The sequence below is a fragment of the Stylophora pistillata genome, chromosome 7 (genome assembly GCF_964205215.1).
Source record: "Stylophora pistillata chromosome 7, jaStyPist1.2, whole genome shotgun sequence".
Taxonomy (NCBI): Eukaryota; Metazoa; Cnidaria; class Anthozoa; order Scleractinia; family Pocilloporidae; genus Stylophora; species Stylophora pistillata.
In genome coordinates this window covers 13052963-13064474 of record NC_142525.1, presented here as the reverse complement: position 1 = coordinate 13064474, position 11512 = coordinate 13052963, and the positions used below count along the sequence as shown (strand labels likewise).

The 11512-nt window shown below is 38.1% G+C and overlaps 1 pseudogene; it reads right to left on the bottom strand.

Moving 5' to 3' along the window:
* Positions 1–6325: 6325 nt before the first annotated feature.
* LOC148726683 (ephrin type-B receptor 3-like) lies at positions 6326–8568 on the bottom strand (annotated as a pseudogene).
* Positions 8569–11512: the final 2944 nt, after the last annotated feature.

The window sequence follows — 11512 nt, the reverse complement described above, 5'->3', positions numbered from 1 at the left end:
TACTGAAGCAAAAAAGTCGACAATCGTGCCGCTCTTGTTGTGTTGAATGAATGCCAATAATAGGGGTCAGGTTAAGAGACTGTCGTGTTGCAGGCAAAATCACTTGGGAAAACAAACGAAGTAGCAAACATCACTATGTCTGAGAGACCAGCGAAGCGCCAAAGAATGAAGTTATCGTTAGAGAAGAGAATTTAGTTCATCAAATGTAGAGAATCAGTGCCTAAACAAACATTGAAGGCTCTAAGCGGTAAATTTTGGGATCGGTAAATGAACTATACGTGTTATTTTAAAGAAGAAACAGAAGTCTACATGGCCGAGTACGGAAAAATAGCAACCCCAACACGAAGCCTTTTAAAAAATTCTCGCAAATTTTATAAACTGAATGAACTTGTGTGGCAGTGGTTTTGCCGCGCATAGGCCAAGAACATACCGATTTCAGGTCCAATTATCCAAGAAAAAGTCATCGTATTTGCAAATGAACTTGACATTACCGACTTTAGATTAGATAAAATGAGGTTGAAAAGCTTTCTTATTATTCATGTTGTTAGCTCCTTTACTGATGTGCTTTATTAGTACTCGAGAACCGTATACTGGTACTTACAGTCAGGTAATACATTATGCTGCATAAAATTGCCTGATGGGTTAGTACAGCGGATACCCCTCTAAACCGAACATTTCCTCCGGTCCCGAGGGTGTTCGGATTTTGAGGGATTCCACTGTATTGTCTTTTGTAATCTCATCTGGCTTTGCCAATCATCATGCCCTTAAGAGCCTACAGATGGCAAGATGACATCTTAAAATTAGTCGTTATTACCACATTGGAAAAGAGAGTCCTTAAGAGATATCCTATTTGGGATATCTAGCGGATGGCAGGAGCCACACAGGCCTACCAACAACTTTTAACGATCGACTGCCTTTTGAGTATCTAAGAGTATCGACCAAGAGTATCCACCAACATGGGAATATCATATTTTATATTCTCTGCTTCAAAGATATGGGAAACTGTACCCACTTATCTTAAAGATATGCCTTACAATAATTTTAAAATAGAATGGAAACATCAACTTTTACCCAACCAAACCTGATCCTTTTACTTCGCTGCTGATCTACTCTTAAGGAAAAATGTAAACTTAAAAAAACTCCAATTTTTGTTCAACAAAACCTAATCAATTTATTTACTTTACTGCTGATATACTTTTATTATGGGCTGCTATCTATTTATCTATTTATCTATTTATATGACCATTACGGTGTCCAACTAGAAAGCCTTTGCTACTTTGGACACCGTGCACGTATCAAACTTATCTTTATAGCAAAATATTACTATTATTCTTCCCTATTTCTCTTACTTTTCAATGTATATTAACTTCTGTTAATAGTGTGAAATAAATAGAGTTCAAGTTCAAGGTTCAGTTCACCGCGGAAATACGTTTTTTAGGGCCTAATACAGAATTTTTTTGGTCAGAGGACACCTTAATAAAACCGTAAAATGCTGATAAATTTTAGAATGTTTTTGCCGTGAGTTTAGTCGACAGCATAAAAAGGCAAAGCTCAGAAGGAATATTGTAAACTTGGTTTTGAAATTCGGCTCACCTTTTGGATAGTTCTTGTGCTAAATGATATATTGTGCTAAAGCCGAAATGAAGTTGCACACGATATGAAATTGTTGTTTTCGCTGGCGGCTCCGTAACAACCAAGGTTTGTTTATAAAAGAGCTTACACACTATGGCTAAAAATTAGACGGTTTTTGAATGACTGAGGTGGTGATCCGAGGACGTTGCATTGCAAAGTTTGTGAAGTAGTGGCTTGAACCATATAAATCAGCATTTTGATCAGATCCGTCGAAAGGAAGAATAAACACGGGTACTCGTCTAAGTAGCACGGCCATCCATCTCCAGTCGTTATTACCGAATGTTGTATCAAGTTGGCCAAAACAGTTCTATCTATAAACCTGAGACACAGTGCTGTGACATGCGTAGGATTTAAGCCCCCAAAGTACAAGAATTGGCCTCAAAAAGAGGAAGAATAAACCCACGTTTCTTTTAAGTACAAAATGTCCATTGATAATAAATAAAGTTTTCACTCTCCACTTTTGTCGTTGTGTTTCTGAGCAGTAATTATATTTACTTTCCCAACAAGCATTTGTTTCTCAGCACAATTATAGATAGTTTGTAGCATGTCTTCTCGTTGGTGGTACTTTTCCCTCTCTAATTATTTCATTTTAGTTCCTTCCTTTTACTTTTTATTTCCTTTCTTTAGTAACCTACTGCTACCTGCAACTGAAAATGTCCTGAGCTAACAGAATACCTCTGGTTTATTTAGTTCCCTGATTCACAATGCAACATTACCATCTTGGTACTAGAAGAAAACAAATTTTTAACAAATAAAAGTACTGTAAACTAAAATAATCATTATAAAATGAATTGATTATATGAATGAAGCATTGTATTGCCTTTTATTGTATTGCAACAGCCTTTAATGAATCAACTGTCTTCTAAACTTCATTTCTTATATCCATAGGCTATCTGAGTTATCAAACAAAAACTCTTGTTGGGTGTTCATGGAGGTCATGGATGATGGTGGTAGCAAAGAATATGATGATTATGATGATTAACCTCCCAAATTAAAAAGGTCACGAGGGGGAGTTATCTGAAGTATTTCAAGTCAAACATGTTTGTCAAAAATGTTTAGGAGAAAATTGATTAGACTAACTCCGGCTGTTTGATGAGATACATCACTTCATTCTTACGACGAGGAATTGATCACGTGCATGAAGAATGATGCCACAGAAACACATTTGGGTGATGTCACAATGGTCAGTGGTCATCAACTTTAGGTCGCCAAGTGCTTAAATGCGTTGGTTTTAAGTTGGAAAATATCCATAACACTTCTCATTTTTTTTTGTTAGATATGACTCTTTGAATGGGTTTTTCTATACATGCATTTTGCTGAAACTAGCTGAGAATTGCTTATTGACTACAACTGGCCTGCATACAACTGCTCCTCCCCTATGTAATAGATTGGGAAAAGGACATCTGTGTGGTACTGTTGTTGTTCAAGTTTGGGAATGTCCCTTCCATGATCATTTTATATGACTGGATGGGCACAGCTGTACACAGGCTAACTGCAAGCCTTTGGGTACTCCTCACGACTTAGTGTTGACTGGGAATTGACAAACAGGTTTGTCTCGAAATACTTCAGATAATGTTTCCCTGACATTTCTAATTTGGGAGATCAATCATCATACTCATTGTGTTCTTTGCTACCACCATTATCACCTCCATGTACACCTTGAAAAAGTTCTTTGTTCCATAACTCAGACAGTTTCTGGATAAAGAAAATCAATTTTAGAAGACAGTTAATTCATTTAAGGCTCTTGCAATACAAGAAAAGACAATACTTTGTTTTATTATCCAAGTACACTTTGTAGAGTATAAATAAAGCCATAGGCGAGTGCAAATATCACGCGGTATTTGTACTCTAGAGTACCGGGTAAACAGGTTTTCTCGCATCGCGCAAGCGAAGAATTAGATTGTAGTTACGGGAATAAAAGGCAGACAATTTGATTCATATTCCCGATGACGAAAAGTCAGAATGGCTGGCAAGTTTAGATCCAAGTTTATAAGATGAAGCGAACGAAGAAAAACAGCTAGACGACCAGGAAATTTCTTCATTTATTGAAAAAAATAGAAACAGCAACACAACAACGCGCAGATTTCGTCCCGCTTCCCCTACTTCTGTCACGCACTCCCAGTAAATAAATATCCGCGAAATTCACGCACTAAAATAACATTTTGGCGTGCTGGATAATAAATAACGCATAAGACGTTTTGTTGTGTAGTATGGCTGAGCATTTTTACTCGTTATTTGTACTTTGACTCGTCCTACGGGCTCGTTAAAATACGGCACAACTCGTAAAAAAATACCCAGCGATACTACACAATAAAACGTCTAATAACAAATAGGTACAAAAATTTCTTCCACACATTCGATGTAAGTCTCGTTGTGATAGCTTGTGGTGAAAGGTAAAATAAATGGCCTATTTTTGAAGAGATGTTTGGTACAAATCTGCCGATTTCTGGTACTTTCACCACCAAATTGGGAAGAACGTAATCATAAAGCAACGCAACCAGGGTGCTCACATTGACTGGGGTGGGCTGATCATGAAGTGCCAAGGAAGGGGAAGGTAACAGCTCAGAGGCGTGATGTATCACTCTGCCCTTTCGTGTTTCGCGACACTCAAAAAGTGCCAGCGATGTTTGTAACGCTCAGAGCTTCAAAACCTAATTCTAGAAACAACTTCAAACTTTTTTTTAAATAAATACCCCAGTAATTGATGTTAATTTGCTAAAAGAGAATATATGAGAAATTCCTAAGGTTCTATACGCAGAAATGCCTCTTTTGAGTTTGTTCCTGGTTCTCGTCCTTGCTCTGAAGGGTTTTACTCCGGGTCGTCCAGTTTTCCTCCCTGCCTCAAAATCCAACATTCCAAATTCCCAATCGATCTGCAAACAATGGACAAGATAAGCCACCTAGTGGAATGTGCATAGTTAGATTTCCATTTGTTAGCATATTCTTATTATCCATTTTCTTCTTCTTCTTCTTCTTCTTCTTCTTCTTCTTCTTCTTCTTCTTCTTCTTCTCCTCCTCCTTCTTCTTCTTCTTCTTCTTCTTCTTCTTCATATAATTATTATTATTATTATTATTATTATTATAATTATGGTTATTATGATGATTATTATTATGATTATTTCGCAATATCCACCAATATCTTCTTTAGACTCAAACGTTGACCTTGAAAATTGATGTGGAAACTTTCGCTTACCCTTGTTTTTATTTTTCGAAGTTGAATTTAATTGTTTTTTCTTGAATTTTCCGTCATCACCCATTTCTCTAATTTGTTTCTGAAAATTTTCGGAACTTCGGCAGTCCATTTCAAAGTAAGTTTGAGCTCGATTTAATAGATTTTTTTCACATTGATATATCCTGTGCACACACGCTACCTTAATGGCACGTATTTCGGTTGTATTTACGTTTTGGATCCTTCTTTATCAGTGTTGGATTGTTTGTAAGCGAAAATGTCAAGTTCCTCGCCCACTTGGTTTACCTGGGATTAATACAAATTTGGCCACGGAGAAATCTCTGGTAACGACGAGATTTCCACTTTTCATAGATTCCCTCCCCGTACAGACGTGGATGATATTCTCTCTGAGGTTTGCTGTAGAGCTCGTATAATTTTAAAACAAAGGAACAAAGAGGCGGTGTGCGGAATTTCGATAAAGCATATCAAAAGCGGTTGGATCGAAGTAAATTTCGCGTCACCACAAATAATGAAACCAGTTGGCTTAACATTTTTGGAATTCAAGTGATGCTTGAAGAGTCCAACTAAGTGTGAGGAATGAATTACTTGTATTCCACCAGTGCTGTACCCTTACTTTCTTTTTAAGATGTTTCAATACAATTTTAGAATTACAGAGGCCTTGCCGTATTGACCAGGCGATAGGGAGTTTAAGCAAATCACTACGGCTGACGCTGCTACGGCTATCGTGGTCGACGAGGCTTGGGGAGAGTACGTCGCCCTAGCCCGCTAAAATTCAACTTTAAGCAACGCGAACTACAAACCTAGTACGGCTGAGAAGTTTAAAACCAATAAATTAAGCATCTTCGCGGTAGTTTTTGCACGTCTAAAAACTCAAAATGACTTCGTTGAAAGGGACGAGGGATTCCAACGTTTGGAAAAAAAATTGTAAGCGATCCTGTGCACAGTGAATGAGTGAATTTAAATATTTAAGCTTACGTGTTGTAAAATTGCCAGTTTGGAGCTTATAAACACCAGAGCAAAGTTTCTACACGGTCCCTCATAACCCTCGTCATTCCTCGGCTTCAGCTATTTGAATTTCAAGTAGTCTTTGAGGTTTGAAAAGGAAAAGTTAGACTTTCTACCTACGCATTTCACCTTGGGTTCGCTGCGTTCTCCATGTGCACACTGCTTCGATCCTTCGACAAACCTGGCGGCAAAAATAAAGGCAGATTCACTGGGTAAGGGACAGCAAGCTTGATAAATATTCCCGATAAGCTATTTTTAAAGATGTGAAGTGTATTTCAATAGTTAAAATTGCTCAGGAGAATGTATAAAGCGAAGAAAGAAGCGAGATAAGTTCACGTACCACAGACTACGCCGAAACCTTCCCACTCGCGTAGAAGGATTTCCCGCTACGGCTGGATGGGAACCACTGACATGCGCAATGACTCGTTTCTGGACAATTTTACTTCCGGTAGCCGTAGCAGCGCCAGCCGTAGTGATTTGCTTAAACTCCCTGATAGCGAAGTCAAAACGGCTAGGCCATGGTTTGAGATTTTTCCTTGACGACCGAACGGTCAAGGTTATTATTTAGCTGTTTACTATTTGGTTGTTACCAAGACAACTCTTTTTGTCTTCACTCCTAATGACTCTGATAATGACAATCACCTAGGTCATTGAACAACATATGTACATTAACTTAAGCTGGGGTTCCCAGACCAAACAACTAATGCATGAAAACAGACCCGAAAAAAAAAAACATAGATGTTGTAAATGCATCTGTCTGCAACAAACAAACAAACAAGCAAACAAAAAAACAAAAAAACAAAAAAAAACTGAGGAGAAGCGAAACGAAACTGAACTTTGTACTGTGTGTTCTCGGGTCTTACATCCCAGGCCATTTATCTTCATTCACCGTTAGAATCTATGTGAACATTTAAAGTATAACTCAGAAGTACACACCCATGTCAATTAGAGATCAAACCTTTTATAACCTTTCTATCAAACGATGAACAAGTAGGGTGGTCATTTCAATGTTTAACCATTTAAATGATTAAATATTCATCCTGGATCCTAATCTTCAGAGGCAAATCCAACTTTTAAGTGCAGCACTGACCTTTGCATACAAAAGAGTCTGAAGATCCATTGACTAGTTCATACCCATAATTGCAAAGACAGGCTGAGTTATCTGTTATGTTCCACTCCCCGTTACTAAGGCACACGCCGTATATCTTTTGATCGTTTTTTTTTTAAGTGAGTTAAGATCTGTACATTCTCCCTCATGTTTGGTTGAGTTGATATCATTTGCTGGGGCAGCTGTTCTTGGAAATCTAACGAGAGGAGCGACCGTTTCAGAACAGAAACGATACCTTACAACAAACTTTTGTATTTTCAAGCAGGCTCCTTGGTCTAATAATGCCAAATAAATTCTCCTTGTTTTTGTTACTACTGACCCATAAAAAGTGACTATTGGGCGTTGTTACGAGGATCGAATTATTTTCACTGAAGCTGTCACGCAATCCCAGACTTTTCTAGAATTATCTATAGTCTGTAATATTCCAGAAACTTCTTTCATGTGACTCAGCAGTTTCCAAAAATAGTATAACTTGTAATACGCTATAAATAGTAATAGAACATTCTAGATAACTAAAGTAAATGTATAAAAGCTGACTTGTGAAAAGTACAAAAGAGATTTTCCCGAGGGCTTACCCTCGTGGCTTGCTGAGTGAACTTTTGGAAGCTATGATATGACGAGGCTATGACCTTTTGACTTTGCGATATCCGGAGAGAAGATAGAGAAGAAAAAGAAGATAGCTGAGAAGGGAAGAAGATAAAGAATACAGAGTTCACTATGAAGTCCTCCGGAAGAATTTGTGTACACAGAAAGAAAGTCATGAATCAAGAAAGCCAAGCGCTGTGGTCTTCAGTCGGCGGAAGTTGGAATTGGAGGTTGATCAAGACGATGAACACTTCTACAGCATAAAGGATTGTAAGCTTGCTTTATGAACTGCTTAACTTAATCTTTAACCTAAGTCAATTAGACAATGTAAAACTAATTAAATAATAGTTAAAATGGGTAACTGCTTGTTATTACATTTTTGTTGCGTGCCATATATCGTACTCGGGAGTCTATTTTCATATATGCTTTGTTAGCGGACATTTGTTGGTCCTTCGCGCACGTAACAGGCGTTTACTTGGAAGAGTTTTTGGAGTTATAACAGTGCCTTTGTGGAACTTTAAGTTTGTTGGATCTGGATCAGGATGTAATTTGTAATCCGCATGATAAGAACAAAGGGTGAAGTCTGTTCTGCAGAATGGCCCCACGTTAGCCGAAGGGCAGTTACGAAAGACGTAGGTGACTTCAATATCGAGTCGTGTAGCATCTTTGATATTAATATATTTTGTTCTTAACCAGTTCTTTGATTCCTCATTTTTGTTTGCAATATCAGACTGTGTAGAATCGTAACTGAGTGGAAGGATGATTCCACTGCAAGAGACAAAAGAATAAAATTATTGAGCTAAAAAATACTCACTCCAAAAGTGATGGGTGCGTGCACAATACACATGCAGGTACACTTTACCGAAACTTTCTACACATTATACTAACCGAATATAAAGCATTATTAGATAGGCTGATACTTTCAATGGGTGTTCACAATTACCAAATCTAACTATCCCACAAATAAAACCAAATTCAGATGACACAACTTCACAGCATGCGGGCTTATTCATAGAGCATTTACCAAAAACATGAGTGTTTCATACATGTACGCTCTGACCTCTTTAAAATAATGAATACCTTGGATTGTCACTGAAGCAGAATTGGCTATCCGTGATCAAAGCTTCCAAGTAAAATCTTTGGAAGTTCTCGTTTGTTGGAGTATGGGAAGAAGAATACTGACATTGTTTAAAGCAATTCTCTGAAAAAGTGAAGAGAAGGTATAATATAAAAATTTTTAACCCTCCTTCAATTTTTTTGTGGAGGAAGGTTACCTGGTGGAATAAAGAAAAACGACCATATTTGGTATCGGCAGATGTATCATTGTCATGGTAACCGCGCAAGATGATGTCGGCCTCAGGACCGCGTTTTGAGCAAAAAGTCCATTCTTAAAAAGTAAAAGTAAACGAGTCTGGTCCTCGGATGTATGTGAACCAACTCAAATAAAATTCATACAGACGGTAGAGTTACTCTCCCAGTTTATAAAATTTTCCGTTAAAATATTTTGGGTTCAATGAACAAGAAGAAAATGCTCGTCTTACTATGTTCCCTGTCAACCATTTAGACAAGCAGGAAAAACAAGCACAACCATATTCGTAATTTCTGCGAGAGTGCTCTTTCCGCATAAACCAGATTAGCAGCAGAGATTACACAGATATTGACGTTACCAAATATCCTAAAATCAATTTGGGGAAAATTATATTCTGGCTATGGGTGCTGAAGACACCTGGGAAAATTTGCAAAAAAATGCAAAATTGGTAATTTTTCCGGATTTAGAGAGACAAAATCTGCTTCAAAAGCATTTTTTTATCATCTTTTCTGTTACCTACATTTAGTTAATAAAAGTTTGACCAACGAATTTGATGAAATACAAAATTGATATAAAAACCTACCTAAAATTTACCTCCGGCCACCCATTCACCCACCAATAAAAAAACAGCAACAAACAGACAGACAACAACAACAACCAACAAACAACTAGATAAATAAATGAATAAATAAAACAGAAAGAAAGGCAAATTTGGGCAGGTATTAGGTACAGAATGTAAAAATTAATCGGCCTGGAGAAGACCTTATCTATTTCTGGAGGAGAGGTGGGTCAGAAATTCCATTTCGTAACTTCTAATGTGCACGCTAATGTCTCAGATCAGCGATGGATCTTACAAACAGGCCATCATTAATATCCAATAAGCAGTGAATGAAATAAACAGACAAGCCCAGGAAACATGGGTGGCTTATGTGGACAACTATCAGGTTGCGTAAAACGATAAGTGAAGTGCTTTTCTTTTGTCCACTTTATTCACCATCACAAATGAGCAATAATATCGGATCAATAGTCATCAATTCATCCCTCTATCAATGATATATTGTACCAAGAATATCTTAAGTACAGACGATACCACTGCAACAAGGCAAAGGGTGAAATATGGACTGGACTGGACTATTTTCTGGACGATTTTTTGAACGATTTTTTAGACGAATTTTTGGACTACTTTTTGGACGATTGTTTGGACGATTTTTTTTGACCATTTTATAAGTGGGGAAGACTCAAAAGGCACACGCATAACCTACGCCAGACTGGTAACTCGACAGTGGAGGATCGTTAACGCGATATTCTCAATAAGAATTAAATTCCAGTGTTTGCGTAGCAGGTTCGCTTTCGCAAGGCTAAAAAAATACAGAAACGCCGCGGCCCAATGTAAAATGTTGATTTAGGAGAAGTCAGTCGAAAAACCGATTAAAATCATTATTACGATCGAGAAAAAGCTCCATTAACCAGTAGTGTTTACGATTACAACCACCTACCACCCCTCCCTGAGTAAACACACTCTTCTCCCACCCCTCCGTCAGTACTTTTCGACTGCACCCACCCCTCCCTGAGTACTAAAGATGTGCCTCCTCCCTTATAAAATGGTCCAAAAAAATGTCCAAAAAATCGTCGTGTAATCGTCCAAAAAATAGTCCAAAAAATCGTCCAAAAATAGTCCCGTCCAGTCCTCGTCTTACCCTATGCCCTGCGACAATGTCGCTTTATCTGAAGTTACAAAAATAAACAAACAAAAAGCGCGAAAATCGCATTTTAAAAGTACACCCGGTTAGCAGCTGTGCTAATCGCATTTCCGGTCTACATACGTTTGATCGTAAACAACGATTTCTTCGCCTCACAACCATGCACCACGGAATGTACGGCTCGATTTTTTTCAAAGACTTAATTCAGAATCGTCGCAGACATGCATTTACTTAGCTGTGATCTTGATGCATGTATTGAACTTCCTGAATGGATTGTCTTAATGAATTATTGCGATACCCGACACACACTGTGTTTGACCTGTTCGACTGTTCTTTATTCGGGTTGATGCATCATCATCTGCGGTCTAAAAGTAGATGATCGGTGAGGCTAGCCAGTTAGAGTTGACCTTTCTTTTAGAGTCTATGCAAGATTTGGTCAAGAAAATGGAGCGAGCGGTGTTGATGCGCGTCATTTGCGTGACGGCGCTTTGAGTTACAGTTACACGCGTCACTTGCGTGACAGTGCTTTACGTTACAGTTAGGTTCTTTAGCTATTTTTGGATGTGATTGATTTAGTACGTGCGGAGCGTGTGTGTGGAGTAGACATTTTTTGCTGTGGTCTACAAAAAGAGATTATAAAGGCCTACGGTGTCGCGGGACAGATATGTAAGTTCGTTTCATCGTAATTTATCCTTATTGCTTGTGGTTAGCCCAGTTCGCAGTTCAATTAATATATTATTCATTTTATGTGTGATCATTGTGATTTTACGTACCGCGACCTCGTGGCCGCGTGGATATCTGAGTCGATTTCTTTATATTAGTTCTATAGTTTCGCTCGTTTCTGGGTGTTTGCATTTAGCCTGTTTAGTTCTATTTTGTTGCCCCTGAGGGTTTTCATTTGTCGATCGCTAGTGCCTTGTAACGTTTGTTTGTGCAACTGCCTTACGCTAGTCCTTCATTGTTTATTTCAGTTTACGAGATCA